The sequence below is a fragment of the Mustela lutreola genome, chromosome 3, assembly GCF_030435805.1.
Source record: "Mustela lutreola isolate mMusLut2 chromosome 3, mMusLut2.pri, whole genome shotgun sequence".
NCBI lineage: Eukaryota > Metazoa > Chordata > Mammalia > Carnivora > Mustelidae > Mustela > Mustela lutreola.
In genome coordinates this window covers 147756374-147775921 of record NC_081292.1, presented here as the reverse complement: position 1 = coordinate 147775921, position 19548 = coordinate 147756374, and positions in this window count along the sequence as shown.

Below are 19548 nucleotides of genomic sequence, written 5' to 3'. Positions count from 1 at the left end.
ACTCCTTAATCTTACCACTTATTTTACCAGTTCTTCCACCAACCTCCCCTCTGGTAACCATTTGTTTGTTCTCTATAGTTAAGTTGGAACGAACACAAATACATGCAGGTTAAATAACACGCTACTAAATGATGAATGAGTCAACTGGGAAATCAAAGAAATTAAAAATACCTAGAAAGAAATGAAATTGAAAACACAACAGTGTCAAACCGTTGGGATGCACCAAAAGCAGTCCTAAGAGGGAAGCATATAGCAATATAGGCCTATCTCAAGAAGCAAAAGAAATCCTAAATAAATTACCTAATCTTACACGCAAAGGAGCTAGAAAAATACTAAGAAACAAAGACACATAAAACCAGCCAAAGCAACTGGGGGGAAAAAGATCACTAGAACAGGTCAATAACACCAGGAGCTTATTCTTTGAAAAAAATTAATAAAAGGGATAAACCTCTAGCCAGGCTTATCAAAAAGAAAAGAGAAAAGACCCAAAGTAAATAAAATCACAGAAAAAGAGAGAGGAGAAATCAAAACCAACACCACAGAAATACAAACAATTGTAAGAGAATATTATGAAAAACTATATGCCAACAAATTGGACACCCTAGAAGAAATGGATAAATTCCAACAAACATATAAACTACAAAAAGTGAAACAGGAACAAAACCAAAAGCAAGATTGAAAACCAGCAATCAGTTATCAAAAAACTCCCAACACACCAAAGTCCAGGGCCAGATGGCTTCACAGGTGAATTCCACCAAACGTTTAAAGTTTGATACCTATTCATCCCAACTATTCCAAAAAGTATAAATGGAAAGAAAACTCAAAAATTCATTCTGGGAGACTAGCATTACCCTGATACCAAAACCAGATAAAGACTCCACTTAAAAAGGAACTATAGGCTAATATCCTTGATGAACGTGGATGCAGAATTTTCAAAAAATACCAGCAAACCAAATCCAACAACACATGAAAAGAATCATTCACAAGGATTAAGTGGGATTTATTCCTGCGATGCCAAAGGGGCTCAATCTGCAAATCAATCAATGTGATGCACCGCATTGATATAAGAATACCAGAAGAGCCAAAACAGCCTTGAAAAAGAAAAGCAAAGTTGGAGGCATCACAACTCTGGATTTCCAGTTGTGTAACAAAGCTGTAGTGATCAAGACAGTATGTTACAGGCCCATAGGTCAGTAGGACAGGATAGAAAAATGTAGAAATGAATCCATGACTGCATGGTCAATTGATGTTTGACACAGCAGGAAAGAATATGCAATGGGAAGAAGACAGCCATATATATATATATATATATATATATATATATATATATATATATATATAAAACCACTAAGGGATATTACTCAACCATGAAAAAGAATGAAATCTTGTCATTTGCAACACCATGGATGGAACTAGAAAGTATTATGCTACATGAAATAAGTCAGTCAGAGAAAGACAAATACCATATGATTTCACTCATATGTGGAATTTAAGAAATAAAACAAATGAACAAAAGGACAAAAAGAGAAGGAGGAGCAAATAGACTCTTAGCAAAATCTACATTTTATTAATAACTAATTACCACAAATGATTTAGTAAATTCATTTTTAATTAGGCTTTATTTTGAGAAAATTATAAATTTATACACATTTGGAAGAAATCATAGAGAACCTTCTCACCCTTTACCGTGTTTCACCCTAACAGTGAAATCTTGCAAAGACTCTAGTACAATATCACAATCGGGTTATTCACATTGGCAAAAGATACAAATTATCACCTTCACTACATAGATCCTTCCTATTCATAGTCACATCTACTTCTACCTCCTCAGCCCTTGACTAATACTGATCTGTTCTCCATTTCTATAATGTCATTTCAGGAATGTTCTATAAAAGGAATCATGCAGTTTGTAACCTGCAATTGGCTTTTTCATTCAGCATAACTTTCTGGTGATCCATTCAAGTTATTGAATATATGTGTAAATAGTTTGTTTCTTTTTATTGCTGAAAACTGTTCCATGATGTGGATCTACCTGTTTGTTTAACCATTCACAAGTTAAAGGATGTGTGTTGATTGCAGTGTTGGCCTATTACAAATACAGGCACTACAAACATTTCATGTGCAGGTTCTTGTGTGAACATATATTTTAATTTTTCTAGGACAAATGTCCAAAAGTGCAAATGTTGGGTTGTATGGTAGTTTCATATGGGGGGAAAAACAAAACAAAACAAAACAAAACAAAAAAACCACAACTGACAAATATTTTTGAGAATGGTTGCACTATTTTATTCCCACTAACAATGTATAAAGGATCCAGTTTTTTGACATCCTTGCCTGCCCTTTTGCTGTTAATACTATCTTTATTTTGACCCTTCTGATAATGGGTTGTGATAGTTAAGGAGTTTTGGCTTACAGTTCCCTGATGGCTAATGACATTGAACATATTTTCATGTACTTGTTATCATCTGTATATTTTCTGAGGTGAAATAGCTCTTTGTGACTTTCACCCATTTTCTCACTGAATTTTGGGGTTTTTTTTTTAATTGCTGTTGGATTTAAAGAGTTCTTTATATATTAGATACCAGTCGCTTGGCATGTGATTTGCAAATGTTTTCTTCCATGTGTTGTTTGTCTTTTCACCCTCCTAACAAGGTCTTTAGTTGAACAAAAGTTTTTAATATTGATATAGTCTAACTTATCAGTGTTTCTTGTGTGGTTCATTATTTTGTGACAAGTCTAAGGACTCTTCAACTAATTCTAGATCCTAAAGAATTTCCCCTATTTTTTTTTCTTTTTTTTTAATTAACATATAATGTATTATTAGCCCCAGGGGTGCCCTATATTTTTTCCTAAATGTCTTATAGATTGTACATTTTACATTTAAGTCCATGATTCATTTTGATTTAATTTTCATGTAAGGTGTGAGGTTTACCTTGGGGTTTTTATTGTTGTTCATTTCTTCGTTTTTGCCTACTGACATCCAGTTGGCTCCAGTAATTGTTGAAAAAGCTAAAAGCTATCCTTCCTCCATTAAATTGCTTTTGGACTTTTGTCAAAAATTATGTGGGCATGTTTGTATGAACCTTTTTCTAGTTGTATACTCTGTTCCATAAATCTGTGTGTCTAACTGTATTGATTACTGTAGCTGTATAATAACTCTTAAAATCAGGTCGATTGCTTGGCCCCACTTTATTTTTTTTTTAACAAAATTGCTTTAGCTATTCTGATTTCTTTTATTTCCCTACCCAAGAATAATCTTGTCTATAACTACAAAAAATGCTCTATTTTCATAGGAATTTGTTAAACCTGTCCATTATTTTAAGCAGAACTGGCATCTTGGCTAAGTCTTCTAAATTCTGAGCACAATATGTCTTTCCATTTACTTAGCTCTTCTTTTAGCTCTTTCATCAGTGTTTTGTAGTTTTAAGTGTCTAAGTACTGCATGTAGTTTGTTACATTTATACCTGAATATTTCATTTTTGAACAATTATAAATCTACTCTTTTTTTTTACTTTATTGTCCAAGTGTTCATTGCTAGTATAAATAAATTCAATATTTTTGTGCATGTGTATCTCATATACTGTGACTTTGCTGAACTCACTTTCTAATTCTGAGAGATTTTTGGTAGGTAACTGGGGATATATTATGTAGACAACCATGTCATCCGCAAATAAGAACAGTTTTATTTTTCCCTTTCCGATGTGTATGCTTCTATTTCCTTTATTTGCCTTTTGTATTGGTTATAATTTCTAGTATTATCTTGAGCCAGGCCAGTGATAGTAAACATCATTACTGTGTTCACCATTAGTTTCATGTCAGTTCTAGGTTTTTCATAGATGCTTTTTGTCAAGTTGGGGAAGTTCCCACTTTATATTTACTTCTTAAGATTTTTAATCATGAATTCATGCTTAATTTTGTCAAAAACTTTTCTGCTTTAAATCTTATGATTCTAAGATTTTTCTTCTTCTACCTATTAATATGGTAGGTTTCATAGATTGATTTTAGAATACCAAATCAACCTTGCATCCCTGTAATAAACTTCACTTGTTTGTGATATAAAATTCTTCTATTTACAATAAATTGTATTTGAAAATATTTCAGGAATTTTGATAAAACATATTTATGAGGATTGTTGGTTTGCAGTTGTTTTGTTTTGTTTTTCTTGTTACTACCTTTGTCTGGTTTTGATGTCACTATAGTAACAGCTTCATAAAATGAATTGAGAAATGTTCCCTTCTCTTTTACTTTCTAGAAGAGATTCTGTATGATTTGTACTAATTCTTGTAGAAACATTTGGTAAAATTCTTCAGTGAAACCATTTTGAATTTACATATTTCTTTGGGAGGATTTTTGAATTACAAATTCAATTTCCTTAATAAGTACAGAGTCATGAAAAACATATATATTTCATGCTGGGTAGATTGGGTATTTAGTGAATTTCAAGGAGTTAGTACCTTTCATTTAAACTGTCATATTATGTAAGGAAAGATGAACATAGAATATTTCTTTCTTATCCGACTGATGTCCACAAGGTTGATAAGGAGTTACAAATACATAGATGGAAATCACAAAGATGAGATTACTTATATGTTTAGAGAGAAGAGAGCTATGATGGAACAAGAAAGAAATCAGACAGAGTGGCCAGAGAGATAGGAGAAAAATCAAGAGTATAGTGTCAGAAAAGCCCAGGGAAGAAGATAATTTCAAAAGTAAGAAAGACCCCAGAGTGTTAAGTGAGTTAAAGACTGAGACATGTCCATTGATTTAAACAGCAAGGAGGATACTGATGGGATTGACACCATGGGAAGATCAATACTATGAATCAGTAGAAGCAGAGGCTGAATTGGGGAGGACTGAGGTGCAAATGAGAAGTAATGACAGGGAGGTTGTGGCAGTAGACAGTTCTTTCAAGGGCTTTTACAGAGGAGGAATAAGATAGAGAGATCTTAAAAAAGAACCAGGACACTATGTCAAAAAATAATGATGTATTATATGTTGACTAATTGAACGTAATAAAAAAAAATTGTATTTGAGAACCGAAAAAAACAAAAACAAAAACAAAAAACCCAGGAGATGATTGGGGTTTTCTTATTTAAATTTTAACATTAGATAAACATTACCCTGCTGGAATGTTCTCTGGGAAGAATCTAAAAACTGGAGAGAAATTATAAGTATTTAAAATATAATTTTTAAAAAGACAAAATCATAACAAATGAAAACATGAAGTCAAAAATTTTTATATAACTCATTAATTAATAAAGACAGCAGTGAGATATTATGACCTGTTCCTGCGCCATCCAAGAAGCTAAGATATTTAGAAGCAATACAACAAAAATGCGTTAGGATAAGATTACTAGGTTAGATGTAAAACTTGTTTATGTGCAATAGGCCAGAAATCCCTATGGTTATCTGTTCTACCAGCCAGAAATTATTTGCATCTCTATCCAACAAAAATACACATATTAAGATATGTCTCTAAATCTTGGTCTTTGGACTTTTTTTTTTTTAAAGATTTTTATTTATTTATTTATCAGAGAGAGAGAGAGAGAGGAAGAGAGAGCGAGCACAGGCAGACAGAATGGCAGGCAGAGGCAGAGGGAGAAGCAGGCTCCCAGCCCAGCAAAGAGCCCGATGTGGGACTCGATCCCAGGATGCTGGGATCATGACCTGAGCCGAAGGCAGCTGCTTAACCAACTGAGCCACCCAGGCATCCGGGTCTTTGGACTTTTGATGAGTAGTAAAGGCACAAGGTGGATTAAATGCATTCCACACTGATTTTACCTCTTAGATAATTTTTTTGATAAGATACATTAGAAATGCCAGATAACTATAAAGTAAGATGCCCGAGATAACAAGAGGACAGTGTTCTGAACTTGGCGGCACATTGGAATCTCCTAAAAAAGTTTTTTTTTTTTTTTTGAAGATTTTATTTATTTATTTGTCAGAGAGAGAGAGAGAGAGAGAGCACATGCATGTGGAGCAGCAGGCAGAGAAGGAGAGGCAAGCGGAGGGAGGAGCAGGCTCCCCACTGAGCAAGGAGCCAGATGTAGGACTCGATCCCAGAACCCTGGAATCATGACCTGAGCCGAAGGCAGGTGCCTGACTGACTGAGCTACCCAGGTATCCCTCTCCTAAAAAAAGTTTTAAAAAGTAGTTAAACCCTGATTCCATACTGAGGGATTCTGATTTAATTTGTATAGAATAGAGTCCTACAAAAGCCAAAGATGAACAGTGGCAGAAGGTGTGCTAATAAGAGTGCTTGTGAGAGAAATGACCTTAGAGAAAAGGATGCTATCATCTATAGGAAAGAAACAAGGGTGGACTGTTGATGCAAGTTCATAGATTTGGAGGAAAAAAATCATGGCTGTTTTGTTTCATCTCAGTGCGAAAGCAGATACAATTTCTTTGAAATGGAGCAAAATTTTAATTGGGTCAAATAGAGTCACCTCTCTAATTTCCTATGTGCACGGACAGAAAGAACATTTTAAGGTAAATTTAACGGTCTTCATAGAATATTAGTTGTTAAATTCACCCTGTTTAACTTAGCTTCTTAGGTGTTCTCCATTTACAAATGTGATTTCTTTTCTTTTCTTTTTTTTATTTTGAACAATTTAATTTTTAATTTTTTTTAAATTAAATAAGCTCCATGCCCAACAAAGGGCTTGAACTCATTGCCTGAGATTGAAATTCGCATGATCTGTTGACTGAGCCAGCCAGGCACCCCACAAGTGTGATTTCCTAAATAAGAACCACTTTTGAAAGCAAAAACCCAATGACAAATGACTCTTTCAACTCTTGATGTGAGACTAAGTAGTCTCCATGGCCTCATTTCTAAATGCATATGATAGATGGTAGTCATAACAATGATGCTTTTTCCTAAGTGAAAAACTCATGGTTTTTGGTGGGTTTTTTGTTTTTTTGTTTTTTGTTTTGTTTTTTGCTGCAGTGTTTGGACTTGTACCCTTTCTCTGTTGAAACAGAGTGAAGGTGGAGTATACGTTGCCCACTTGCAGAGTTCAACACTTACGACTCACCGTGTCCGCAGACCATTGCCCTGGCCCATTGGTGCTTTTGCCAGGCTGTGAGCTCTTGAAGGACAAGCTCTTGACTGTTCTTTGTAAAATCTCAGTATTTGACAAAGTTCTGGCATTTGTTAGGTGCCCAATAATATTTGCTGAGTGAACAAATGTATTATGGTTATGATGTCCACAATTGTTGCAATGTCTACAGAAATCATTACAATTCAAAGCACACAGGTTCAGAGTTAAGAAGATTGAAAATTTCTTAATATGGCACATGCTAAAGTTCAGCAGTTTATTTATAGGACAATTTTGTTTCTCTTGTCTCCCACATTGCTGTAAATGTTAAACATCAGTCTGTCACCCATGCAAAGTACTGATCTAATTGGCCTATAAGAGCACTGTGTTCTCTTTCAGCATCATAAAGACGTGATATGGATAATCCACTCAGAGCCTCCCATTCTGTGCTACTATATTTAAAATAGCTTGTCGTATTGTTCATGGGGATTTATAAAATGAGTTTCTGGGAAATGAGAAATCATTGAGTGCTAGGGTGCTTTTCACTTTCTACTGAGCCTTTAAAAGGATTTACCTCAGTCGCTGTGGGGCTGATTTCCCTTGACATTTTGTGACCATCTGTAGTCCAGTAATGTGGAAACAGGAACTCTCTCAGGAAAAGCTTTAGAAAAGATGAGGTCCTTTCTGTACTTCTTCAGTGCCACTCCATGAACCCTTTCTCTCAGGGGCCATATCTGGCTTCCTCGAGCTCCACATTGTTATTTCTAGCAGAGAGCACAGTCCCCAAGGAGGGAAGGACTTCAGAAAGCTTTCTCTGCCATCTGTTCCTCCTTGGTGCTGAGTGTTATGTTTCCTAAGAACAGCAAATAACTGTGTTAGAGTGGGCAATACTTTATTTCATGAGTCTCAAAATTTCTATGCCTTGATTCAGTACAATTCTAACTCTGAATGAGAGCACACTGCCTCCAAGGCATGTAAGGCATTTTATAAATGTTGTTTTAAGTAATTATTCTCATTATTACTACAGCAGGTAATGATACTCATTGCCCTCATTTTACAGTAAAGAAAAAGAGTTAAAGGGAGTTTAAGTTCCCAATTGCTCTTAAGAAATGAAAGAAGATAAAAACCCATCTCTTTTTTTTTTTTTTTTGATAATTAGAAGACTCTGTCTTCTATAAAATATGGACAGCCAAAAGTTTCATAAAAGCATGTATATCAGGCTCTTTTCTTACAAAATCTCAACATGGCATAATTAGCCCATGAATATAAATATATATACCTTATAAGGATCACATTTTTCTTGGATATTCAATTTAGTGTCAGAAGAGAGTTCACAGCCAGAAATCAAATAAAATCCTCAAGAAATCTCTTAAGTGTCTCTTTGAATTTAGAAGATTTAGTTTTCTGCTTCGCATTTCACTGGTAATTGTTACAATTTTGTATTGAAATGTCGATGGAGTAGCCATCAAGTATTGAATGCCTACTGTACCAAATGCCATATTTAGTATGGCAAAGTGAGTGATATTATCATAATATTACAGATGAAGAAATAGAAGCTGACAGAAATGAAGTAATTTTCTCAAGTTCACTAAGATGGAAAGTGGTGAACGTGGGATTTAAACCCAGGTCTGACTGACTTCCACACATTTGCCAATATGTCACCCTGACTCAGCACAATTATGTGAATGTTTTACCTGTAATCCTCAGATAAACAGAACTGAGTCAGTGTGAGAATTGTTAGATCACCACCCACACAAATACACATTTTTCACTTTTGCATCTTTAGTATGAGAGCTTGAATGCAGAAATTTGTTTTTAACTCATTCATGCCACTCTAGGGAGTATCACTGGGTTATCTCATTTTCAAAAAGTTAAGGGGAAATGAAATAACAAATGAGTGTAAGAATAGGAAAAGAAAACACTTTGCAAGCTAACACCTAAATCTCAAATGGCACATCAGTTTGAAAATGTGTTAAAGTAGATTAGCTTTAAAAGGTTCAGCCATTAGGGATTTTTTCCATTGCCAGTAATATGGTCAATTGAAACTAGTTAGAATATTTTAATAGAAGTTTTCTTTTCATTAGAATTATTTCAAGCCTGGATATAGTCTCCAACTAATAAAGATAATCATAAAATACTTTAGGGCCCTATTTAAGAAAATGGGAGTGAGTAGGGCAAGTTGCAGATTTTATTCTTGACTGAGGAGGGAAAGAAGGCATTATTTCTGCTTTATATGGAAAATTAACTGTCCAATTGTGATGCCAGCATGAAAATAAGAGCACAGAGCAGTAAAAATCTGCATCTTATGGGGAATTTGTGTTCAGTTCTCCCTGAGCATAAAATGGCACAGGCTTTCTTTGGCACACAGCAAGTCAGAGGAACGTGATCTCTGAAGAAGTGAAAAACAAAAGAGCATAACGATACACTCAGCCACTCAAAGCTCAAATAGCAACGTGATTTATCATCGTACATGGGAAACCTCAGTGAACTTGAAAACATACCTCTTTCAGTTTTGCAGCATTCTTTCTGTTAGGTCAAGAGCAGATAGCAAAATGATGGTGTACATGCCCAGCTTCTAAATGAGACCAGTTAATCTAAAGAAATTAGGGAATGTGCACATGTGACTTGAATCAGCTTTTCTTCTCCTTTAAGTTTTTCTTCTGAGAATATTAAATAATGTTGCATGCACACATGCAGAAAATCTTCTTTCAAAAAATTAGGACGTATAAATTATAATTTTGGACCCAACTAAAAATGGGTTGTGAGCCTGGATGCTAATTATGACACCTTTGCCTTTAATATCCTCGACCTAGGAAATAGAGATGATGACATCTCACCATAAAGGACACACTACAAGGTTTTGCAGGTGACCATGCGCTGAATGGTTTTAACCCACCTGCACATTCTAAAAGTGAGGAGGAACAGGCTCGTTCTGCAGGGAAATAGGGTAACAGGAGTCTGAAGGGTTGGAGGACTCCCCATAGATAATAGTGACATTGTTTCCAGCCCCAGAAGTGAGGTTTGTGTGACGGTGTTGGCCTGGATATTTGGGCTCACTGGCCTCCCTGGCTATGGCACTGGCACCAGAGAACATCCTCTGAAAGCCCCTGGTTCTGCCTCTGTGGGGATCAGAGGTCCCTGTGGCTGAGTTCCCCGGAGTCTGCAGCCACATGGCTGCCCAGTAGCTGCATTTGCGAGCAAAAGGCTCTTTTTTAAAAATAATATGTCTATCAAATGCCTTGACAATATCGTAAGGATTGATTGGTGCATCAAACTGGATGATCTGAAGAAACTCAAGAAACTGTCTTATTTTGAGAACACTTTTGAGTGCATGCCTTCTCCATCCCTAACCCCCTTTCCTATGTGGGAAAGGTCCAAGACAGAGGAGATGTAGCCTGGTTCCTGAGGACTATGGCATCCATTCTAAGAGTCCTACAGAAGAAATGATGGGGTGGGGTGGGGGTGTGGATTGTAGTGCACATCTCAGGTTTAGGGATCGTATGCCAGAGTGATAAAATTCAGGATGTCTTTATATCATTCTGGAACCAAAGTCGGGTGAAGAATGACCTTAAGTGGTGAGTCAAGAATTAAATGACAAGAAATTAAATGTAGCACAAAATAAAACATAGAATGACCTTGATGGTCAATGCTATTTATGCATTCATACTTTTTTTGTTTTCGGTCTTTACGCCAGGAAATTCTATGAGACACTGTGCCTTAATTTGTGCTGGCTTGTCAAGGGCCAGATGGTACTTGTATTCATTTCACCCGAGGACCTAAAAATCTGTCAAAATTTAATAAAGTTGACTAGAATGCAGGCAGAGTTACAGTGAGAATGTGTTTGAAAAATTCAGCATTGTAAGACTGTATCTCACTTTGATCAGGAGGTTATAAAATAGCTAGGCTACCTTTGCCTGTGGCTTTGTCTCAGAATCTACAGCCTGCACACCTTTTAGCACACGTGAGCCTTAAACCCAATGCAGAATAAACATGGTGGGACAAATGTGCATTCATATGAGTGTGCAACCACTTTGATTTTGTTGTTTTGTTATTTTCATCTAGTAATGTGCAGCAGAATCAGTAGCAGTTAGCAAGGAGTTTTTAGTCTTGCTGATGAGATACAATCAGTTAAATATATCTATTGATTTAAAGCTACTGAGGAACTTATAATTTAGTAGATATATTCCGTGCTGGTTTATATAATTAGTCCCTCCAGTCTGAGTGGAGCATATTAGTTTGGTGGGGCTGCCATAACAAAATACCACCAGTGAGTGGGTTTTAAGAAGAGTTTATTTTCTCACGGTTCTGAAGTCCACAAGTCCAAGATCAGTGTATCAGCAGCACTGGTTTCCTCTGAGGCCTCTCTCATTGGCCTGAAGATGACCACTGGCTTGCTACCCCTTCGCATGGTCATCCCTCTGTGCATGTGCTCCCCTGGCATCTCTTTGTGGGTCTCAATTTCCTCTTCTTGTAAGGATACCAGTCAGATTGGATTAGGCCTGCTGAAATCGCCTTGTTTTAACTTAATCACTTCTTTAAAGGTCCTATTTCCAAATACAGTCACGTTCTGAGGTTCCTGGTATTAGAGCTCCAATATACAAATTTAGGGAGAGACACACCATTCAGTGCATTACAGTAGTAAGTGAAATGAATTAATTAACATGGCTGGATATGCTGAGCACGTGGGAATAGAAACAGGAAACTACTTGGGGAAAGTGCCTCTTGGAGTGACATGTATGGTGTTGATTTTATGGCCACAGAGTAAATAAGGATTGATAAAAGCAATATGAAAATCATAAAAATTGTTGATATATTTTCTTCCCTAGAAAATGGTAGCTTCTATTTTTTATTCAATATTTAAACCCATTCTGGAAGGGGTAATAGAAATATCATGAGAACTAATGAATCAATATTTTTTAAAAAAGGAATTGTTATATAATGCTTTACAAAAAATGCATATTTTTCTCATTTATAGATAACTTTAGTATTCCTATTATTTCTCCTGTATATCATGGATTTTTGTTTGTTTAAACATTTAAAAATTACGGTAGTTATTTTGTATTTCAGGTGCTAAGTTCTATCTGAAGGGACATTTAAAAGTATTGGCAGTAAAGTTTCGGTTCATCATGTGTAAATTTTGTTTTCCTTCTCTACCCAAGGGAGTTAGCCTGTTTCTTTTATGTCTGCCCCTTTCACTCTTTGAGACATGTCTTCCCCATCTTTGGACATTTTTAGATTGTATTTTCTTCTGAATGCTTTATGTGAATATAGAATCCAAGTTACTTGAGTCCATTCAACAAACATTTAGTAAGTATCTGCAGTGTTCAAGGAAAGCAATATGTTAGATTCCATGTGGGCTATAAAGATGAATAAAGCATGTCCTTAATGAGCTGACAGTGTAATGGGAAAAACAAGATGTGTCAAAAATGACTAGAATACAAAGCAGAATGGAAAAAATGCACTAAGGAGCCTGCAAATGCTTGAGGAGTTTTGACATAGGAGGGATTGATTACTCTTAGCTGTGGCATTACAGGCAGGCTTCCTAAAGCAAGTGGCCCTTGAGCCTCATGGGAAAAGACAGTGGTAATTTCTGTAGAAAATCATGGCAAGTGGGGTCATTGGAGAGTGCTCTTTAGACAAGTACACATGAGCACAGGAGGAACAGAAAGTGCAGAGATGATTCAGGAAACACTAGGTGTTGTTTGAGAACAGCCAGAGGGATGGTCCCTCACACCAGTGGGACCTGGCAGAGCCAGGCTAAAAGGTTCTAAATGTCAAGTTATTGAGAAGTTCCTGGGAAATGAGGCAGCCCAGTTAACCCAGCAGCTAAACCCCACATCAAAATTCTTTATCAAGTGTGGTTAAAATGAGGGAGTGGTTTCTCTTGCCCCTTCTTGGGTGACATGCACCTAGAGTGTGATCATATTTGTGACAATCATTATGATCTCCCAATCTAGTTATTGTATTGGCCTATTTCCTTGCTTCTGGTCCTGGATGCTATGCAAATATAAAATGTCATGAGATTTTGAAAATTTAGCTCAATGTTTCTTAAATGCTCACTGTGTATAAGGCATAATGCTGAGAGTTATGAAGAGGAAGAAGACACACTTACAACAGTTACGGAGCTGATACTTCACCTGCCATCCAATTTTAACCCATATTACTTCAGTTTCCAGGACAAATTACACTAGATAAATCAATAAATTACACTAGCAAGACATACTGATGTGGCAATGAAAAATACTGATTTAGAGCCAGGCCAGCTTTTGAGACCTAGGTTTATCTTTTTCTATTATATGGCCTTTGGCAAGTCACTTAGCTCTCCAACCTTAGTTTCTTCACTATAAAACGGAGGTAACTGCCTCAAGGTACAGTTAGAAGTATTAAATAAAAACAATGTACGTAGAGCAGAGCAATCGCCACAAAGTAACATTAAAGAAATGCCTGCCTTGGGGCACCTGGGTGGCTCAGTCGGTTAAGCGGACAACTTTTGATTTTGGCTCAGGTCAAGATTTCAGAGTCCTGGGATGTAACCCCATGTCTAGCTCTGTGCTTAACAGGGAGTCTGCTCCCTATCCCATTGCCCCTCCCTCGTGTTCTCTCTTTCTCTCAAATAAATATGTAAATATTGAAAGAAAGAAAGAAAGAAAGAAAGAAAGAAAGAAAGAAAGAAAGAAAGAAAGAAAAAGAAAGAAAGAAAGAGAAAGGAAGGAGGGAGGGAAGGAAGGAAGGAGGGAGGGAAGGAAGGAGGGAGGGAAGGAAGGAAGGAAAGAGAAAAGAAAGAAATGCTATCCTTTATGGTTTCTTCAAGGAATATTTTTTCTTCATTTTCTTATGTCCGAGTAAAAAAATGAGGGCCACACAAGCTGAACAATAGGATATGAACTGTGTAAGGATAATATTTTCTGGCTATTTTTTAATTACATAACAGGTCACTCCCAAAATTTGGTGACCTAATACAATTTATTTGTATTTCTCCTGGTTGTGTGGGTTGCCTTGACTCAACTGGACAGTTCTTCCTGGGGATCTTCCCTGCAGTTTCCATCTAATGTGAGCTAGGGCCATAGTTCATAGTTATCTGAAGACTCTACAGGACTGAACAGCCAAAGTGGCTCACACACCCTGAGGTTTTGATGCTCCTTTCACCTGGGAAATCAGTTGGGACTATAGAATGAAGCACCCACAAATGATCTGTCCAAGTGGTTTGAGCTTTTCAAAGCACAGTGGTGTTTCTGAAAGGGAGCATTCCACGAGACTTGGCTGGAAGCTACAAGAATTCTTCACTTGCATATCACATGTGCTGCCAGATTTCTCTCCTCACTTCTCCTCTCCTCCCCTTCTTCAGGGCCTTTACTCCATGGTAGCCAGTTGTAAGCACACCTGCTGTACTCATTAGGGAAAGCTGCCAGAGGGACTACCCTGATTCAAAGAGGTAGAGTACTAGACTACTTCTCCACAGGGGAGTGGAAGGTGACATTGCACGTGAGCATGTGAGTGAGGACTACTGTTGTTGCTTTGCAGCAATTCCTGTAAAAGTCTGTAAACAGGAGTAGACAGTGGTTGTCTTCATTCTTCTGATGAGGAACCGGAGTCTCAAGGATGTTAAGAGTTGGCCAAGGTGAATTTGTTATTAAATGGAGTAGCTTCACCTTGAACTCTGGCCTTCTGAATCCAAACTGGGTCTTATGGGAAAACTACCCTCTACCTTTCCTCACATGACTCATCTTGAGCTTTCCTCAGAAATGAGAAAGACCACTAAGGCTCATAGCACTGATCTCGTTCCCACTCCGTACACATCTCCATATCGCCTTCACCTTCTATGCCTTTGTCCATCCCCTTCTGTGAGCCTGAGTGTCATCAACTTTAAAATGGGGTAATAAGACCTTCTTGTAGAGTTGAAATGATTACGTGAGTGTAATACATGAAAAGTGCTTAAAACAGTGCCTGATATGTAACAAGTATTCAATATTCTCCTGCTATTATTATTATTATGAAAATTCAAATTCCACTGGATTAGGATTATTTATATCATTGTTTCTGTTCATTATCAGTCCTTTCTAGACGAACTACCTTATCTAGTTTTCCTTCTATGGTTTTTACCTAGGTCACCTCATAATTGCCCAAACCAGGGGATATGGTTGGTTCATTGATTATTTTCCTCTAAACTCCCTGCTGTCTTTAAAATGCTCTACATCCTTGGTGTTCGTGGTGTTTACTCTTCCTTGAAGAGGGTACATATACAGTTGTGCGGATTGTAAACTACCCAAGATCACACATCTGAGGGAAAGAGGTGCGTGTCAAAAATAAGTAGTGGCACTTCTATTAGAGCAATCTCCAGCAGGTGGCAGTAACATGTTCTGATCTAACAAAATCAGTCTATTGTGACAACTTTCTGAAAGACAAGAGTAAATAGTCTTGAGGAAGAGGCATCTTTTTACTAATTCACACAGGGGTACCGTGTGGGCTGGGAGTGGTCCTGTTTCTGACTCTTCCTCCTCATTGCCTCCCCAGATACTCTTCCTCTGCCTGTCCCTTGAATGCCATTGAGCTGCTTTTCTCAGCTCACTGCACTTATTTTAAATGCTCTAATTGCGTAATTTAATAGACTCTTACTATTATAACTATCACCTTCTTGCTAATGAGTCCCAAATCTTTCACTCTGACACAGACTTCTCTTTTGAGAAATCTAACTGCCTCCTGGGTGTCTTCATCTAGATGTCTCATGGAAAACTCATATTCAACGTGTTGAAAACTTCATTTACTGCCAGACCCTCAACAGTGAAACCCAGGCATCATTTTTAAACCAAGAGAATGTGTTGTTCTTTATCAGTGTTTCCAGAAAAAGGTTCAGCTTCACCTTCATGTGTGAAATGTATATTGGGAGGAACAGAGGACTATATGTTTGTGAGACTCCTCCCCCTGTGACTCTCAACCAGAGCAGTACTGTCACAAGACTGATGTCCCAGGGTCCCTGCTAGATCACCTCGTGCATTGTCATAGGTCTAAAAGGGAACCTGAAATTGACTTCACTGACTGAGGCTCTGATTGTTTGAGGGAAGAGATTCATCTTTATATATTAATTTCAAAGAATCACCAAATTAGAACATCTATGAGTTATGTTAGAATTTTTCTACTCCTCCTACAAATTACTTTATCCTACAAATTACTAATTTTTGCTCACATATTTTTTAATGTGTTCTCTCTCTCTCTTTCACTCTTATTCTCTCTTCCTTTCCCTACTCAGTATTTGTTGTAGGCTTTTTCTGTTTCTTCATTGGAAATTTTAATAAATTCCTTACTACACTTACCTCTATACGATTTGCCATCTTATCCCATTAGTATATAGTTTTCGTATTGCTGACAAATATATCTATCTAAAGTATAAACATAACCCTGTCACCCCTATTTAATTCATGTTCAAGGTTTCCAGTTACAGGATGGAGTTCAACTCTAGCCCATGATTCAGCTCTGATACAACTTTCCTCGGGAAGTTTTCTCTGACCCAGAAATCCTCCTTCTGTGTGTCCGTGTCTCATTATTGTATGTATGTCCATGTTTCCTTATTATGTGCCTATGTTTCCTTATTATTACACACTCATTTTTGTACTATAAGGTTCCGTCGGTACATCTGTCTCTGCCACTAGACTATGAGCTTCTTGAGGACCCAACGTGCACCTTAATTATCTTTGTATTCATGGTGCCTCAAGCAGTGCTTGAGACATATTAAATGTTAAAAAAATATATTTTGGGGGTGCCTGGGTTGCTCAGTGGGCTAAAGCCTCTGCCTTCGGCTCAGGTCATGATCCCAGGGTCCTGGGATCGAGCCCCACTTCAAGCGAGCTCTCTGCTCCATGGGGAGCCTGCTTCCCCCCCTCCCTGCCTGCCTCTCTGCCTACTTGTGATCTCTGTCTGTCAAATAAGTAAATAAAATCTTTAAATATGTATATATATTTTTTGAATGAATGAAAGATGATTATAGAATGAAATGATTGGAAGAGCTTCATAGAGGAGGCTGCACTGGGTTATGAAAGAAGGGATACTTTGAGTACGAAGAGGGAGGAGGCAAAGTCTTCCAGGAAAGGGACTGGGAAGAAGGAAATATAAAAGTCTTCTTGGGGTGCCTGGATGGCTGTCAGTTCAGCATCTGCCTTGGGCTCGGGTCATGACCCCAGGGTCCTGGGACCGAGCCCTGAATTGGGCTCCCTGCTCAGCATGTCTGCATCTGCTCTCTCTCGCCCACACACTCTATCTCAAATAAGTAAATAAAGTATTAAAGACAACAACAACAATCTTCTTGTCGTTCATGCATTGTTCAAGCCATGATTGGAGTCCTCCTTTTCCCCACAGTGTAACAGAATTCATTATGAAAAGATCTCTTTTCTTGTACCTTGTATTTTGGTAATTTCCCTTTCTTTCTGTCTTTCTTTCTGCCCTTCTCTTTATATCAGCATAAAACTTCCTGCATTTGCCTCGTTCAACATTTTTATTTCTCTAAAGGCAAGAATGCACTGAGTTTGGGAATGTGCATGAACTAGCTCAGCATTTTAAGTATAGACAAGTGCAAAAAGTTTCATTTTATTAGTCTGTGTTCATCTTTCACCTCCTCCCTCCTCAGTGACTTCTTCACTCAAGGATCCAATCTAAGATGAAAAAAATATAAGGTAATAAGGCAAACCGTTTTCTTTTGTAATTCCTGGTAAGATGTTCTGAATATTTTAGATGATCCTACATAGCACCCTGATCTCTTGTGAAGTAAATGGTAGCTCATAATTAAAGGTTGTCATTTTCCATTCTCATTTTACAAAAAAAACCACATAATTTATCTTCTAAGATTATAATTATACATTATGTTAAAGAGAGAAATGTACATAAATAACAAAAAAAAAAGGTATCTCATTCTCCTTTCAGCTTAAGTTTTCCATATCTTCCTGGATTCAAGATGTCTTAAAGCTAGAAAAAATTATAGACATTATTGAGAAATTGTATTTATTTAGATATTATTCAAGCCAGAGCTTCTACCAGTGCTTCTGGTATTACTTCTCCATAATCAGCAACTTCTTTTGTACCCTCCAATTCTTTTCTAAGTGCTTCTTCTACCTTCATGCTTAAGAGAAACATGGCTATCCCTAAAAACCTCACTATCCCTGAATCCTCATGTTATTTGAGACCATTGTCCTCTGAGTTTTTAGCTTTTCTCCTATTTAATGACTTTCTCCTCTATCCTCTCTGCTTCCATTTTAGTGGTCACAACCAGATCCTAGCCATTATAACTGTTCTACTACTCAAGTCACCAAAGCAGACATCTTGGTTTCCTCTCTTTCCAATTTGCTTTGCCAAGTATTCACAGTACCAGCAGTCTTTAAATTCACCATGATTTCACCCTGTTGATCCTTTTACTGTCTTCCAATCTACCCTTCCTTTACTTTCTTCCCTTTTAATCCATCTTACATTCCGTGGTGTATCATTCCCAGTCAGTCTCTCAATTGTCTTAACAGGAACCTACATTCTCTTGTGCCTGTCCTCCCATGTGGACCTTAGCCTACCCTGCAGCACACATTTTCTTTTCATTTTTTCCTCACAAAACCTCTACCTGGCTGAAGTCAGCTCCCTACTTCGTCATCCCCTGAAGTAAAACTGTGGAGAATTTTCAGACAAAGTCACTCAACAGGATCTTCATGTAGCCCTGTAATTTTAATATCATCAACTCCAAATGAGTTCCCAGTGCAGCTTTACCCATGGTCATCTCTGTCTGCTCATCTCACTTCTCCATTCCCCACAGCAATGAAATTAAACTTTCTTTATTCTTTACAAATACTCCTCCCACTTTCATCAGACCTCACACCCTATCAGAGAAAATAAGTAATGTCAGACAGGAGTGTACTTATCTTGAGGCTACTAAGCATACAGATTATATATATACATTAATGTAACTTTCCTTCCCCTCAGTGATAACGAGAATGCCTTATGTTCTCTATCTTTGGGTTATATGTCCATCTGTGCTTTGGGTTCCATCTTCTTGCCCCTCTCAGGAGTTTTACATTATTATTTTTCCATCTTTCTTCTGTATAGCCAGAAGTCTGTTAAAATTTAGTCTCAGCAAATCCTTCCAGTTGGTTTTTCAACATATACAGCCTCTCCCTTGAAAATGAAACTATACAAAATATGTCTTTCAAGTTATTGCTCTATTTCTCCTTTCCACTTTAACACTAATTTATTCAAGAGCTTATCTACACTCACTATCTCCCAGTGAATCCTTCACCCACTGCAATCTGCCCTCCAACCTTTTTACTTCCCCAAAATCATTTTGCTCAAAAGTTTATATCCAAGTTGTTAAATGCAAAGGACATGGGACGCCTGGGTGGCTCAGTTGGTTGGACGACTGCCTTCGGCTCGGGTCATGATCCCGGAGTCCTGGGATCGAGTCCCGCATCAGGCTCCCAGCTCCATGGGAAGTCTGCTTCGCTCTCTGACCTTCTCCTAGCTCATGCTCTCTCTCACTGTTTCTCTCTCA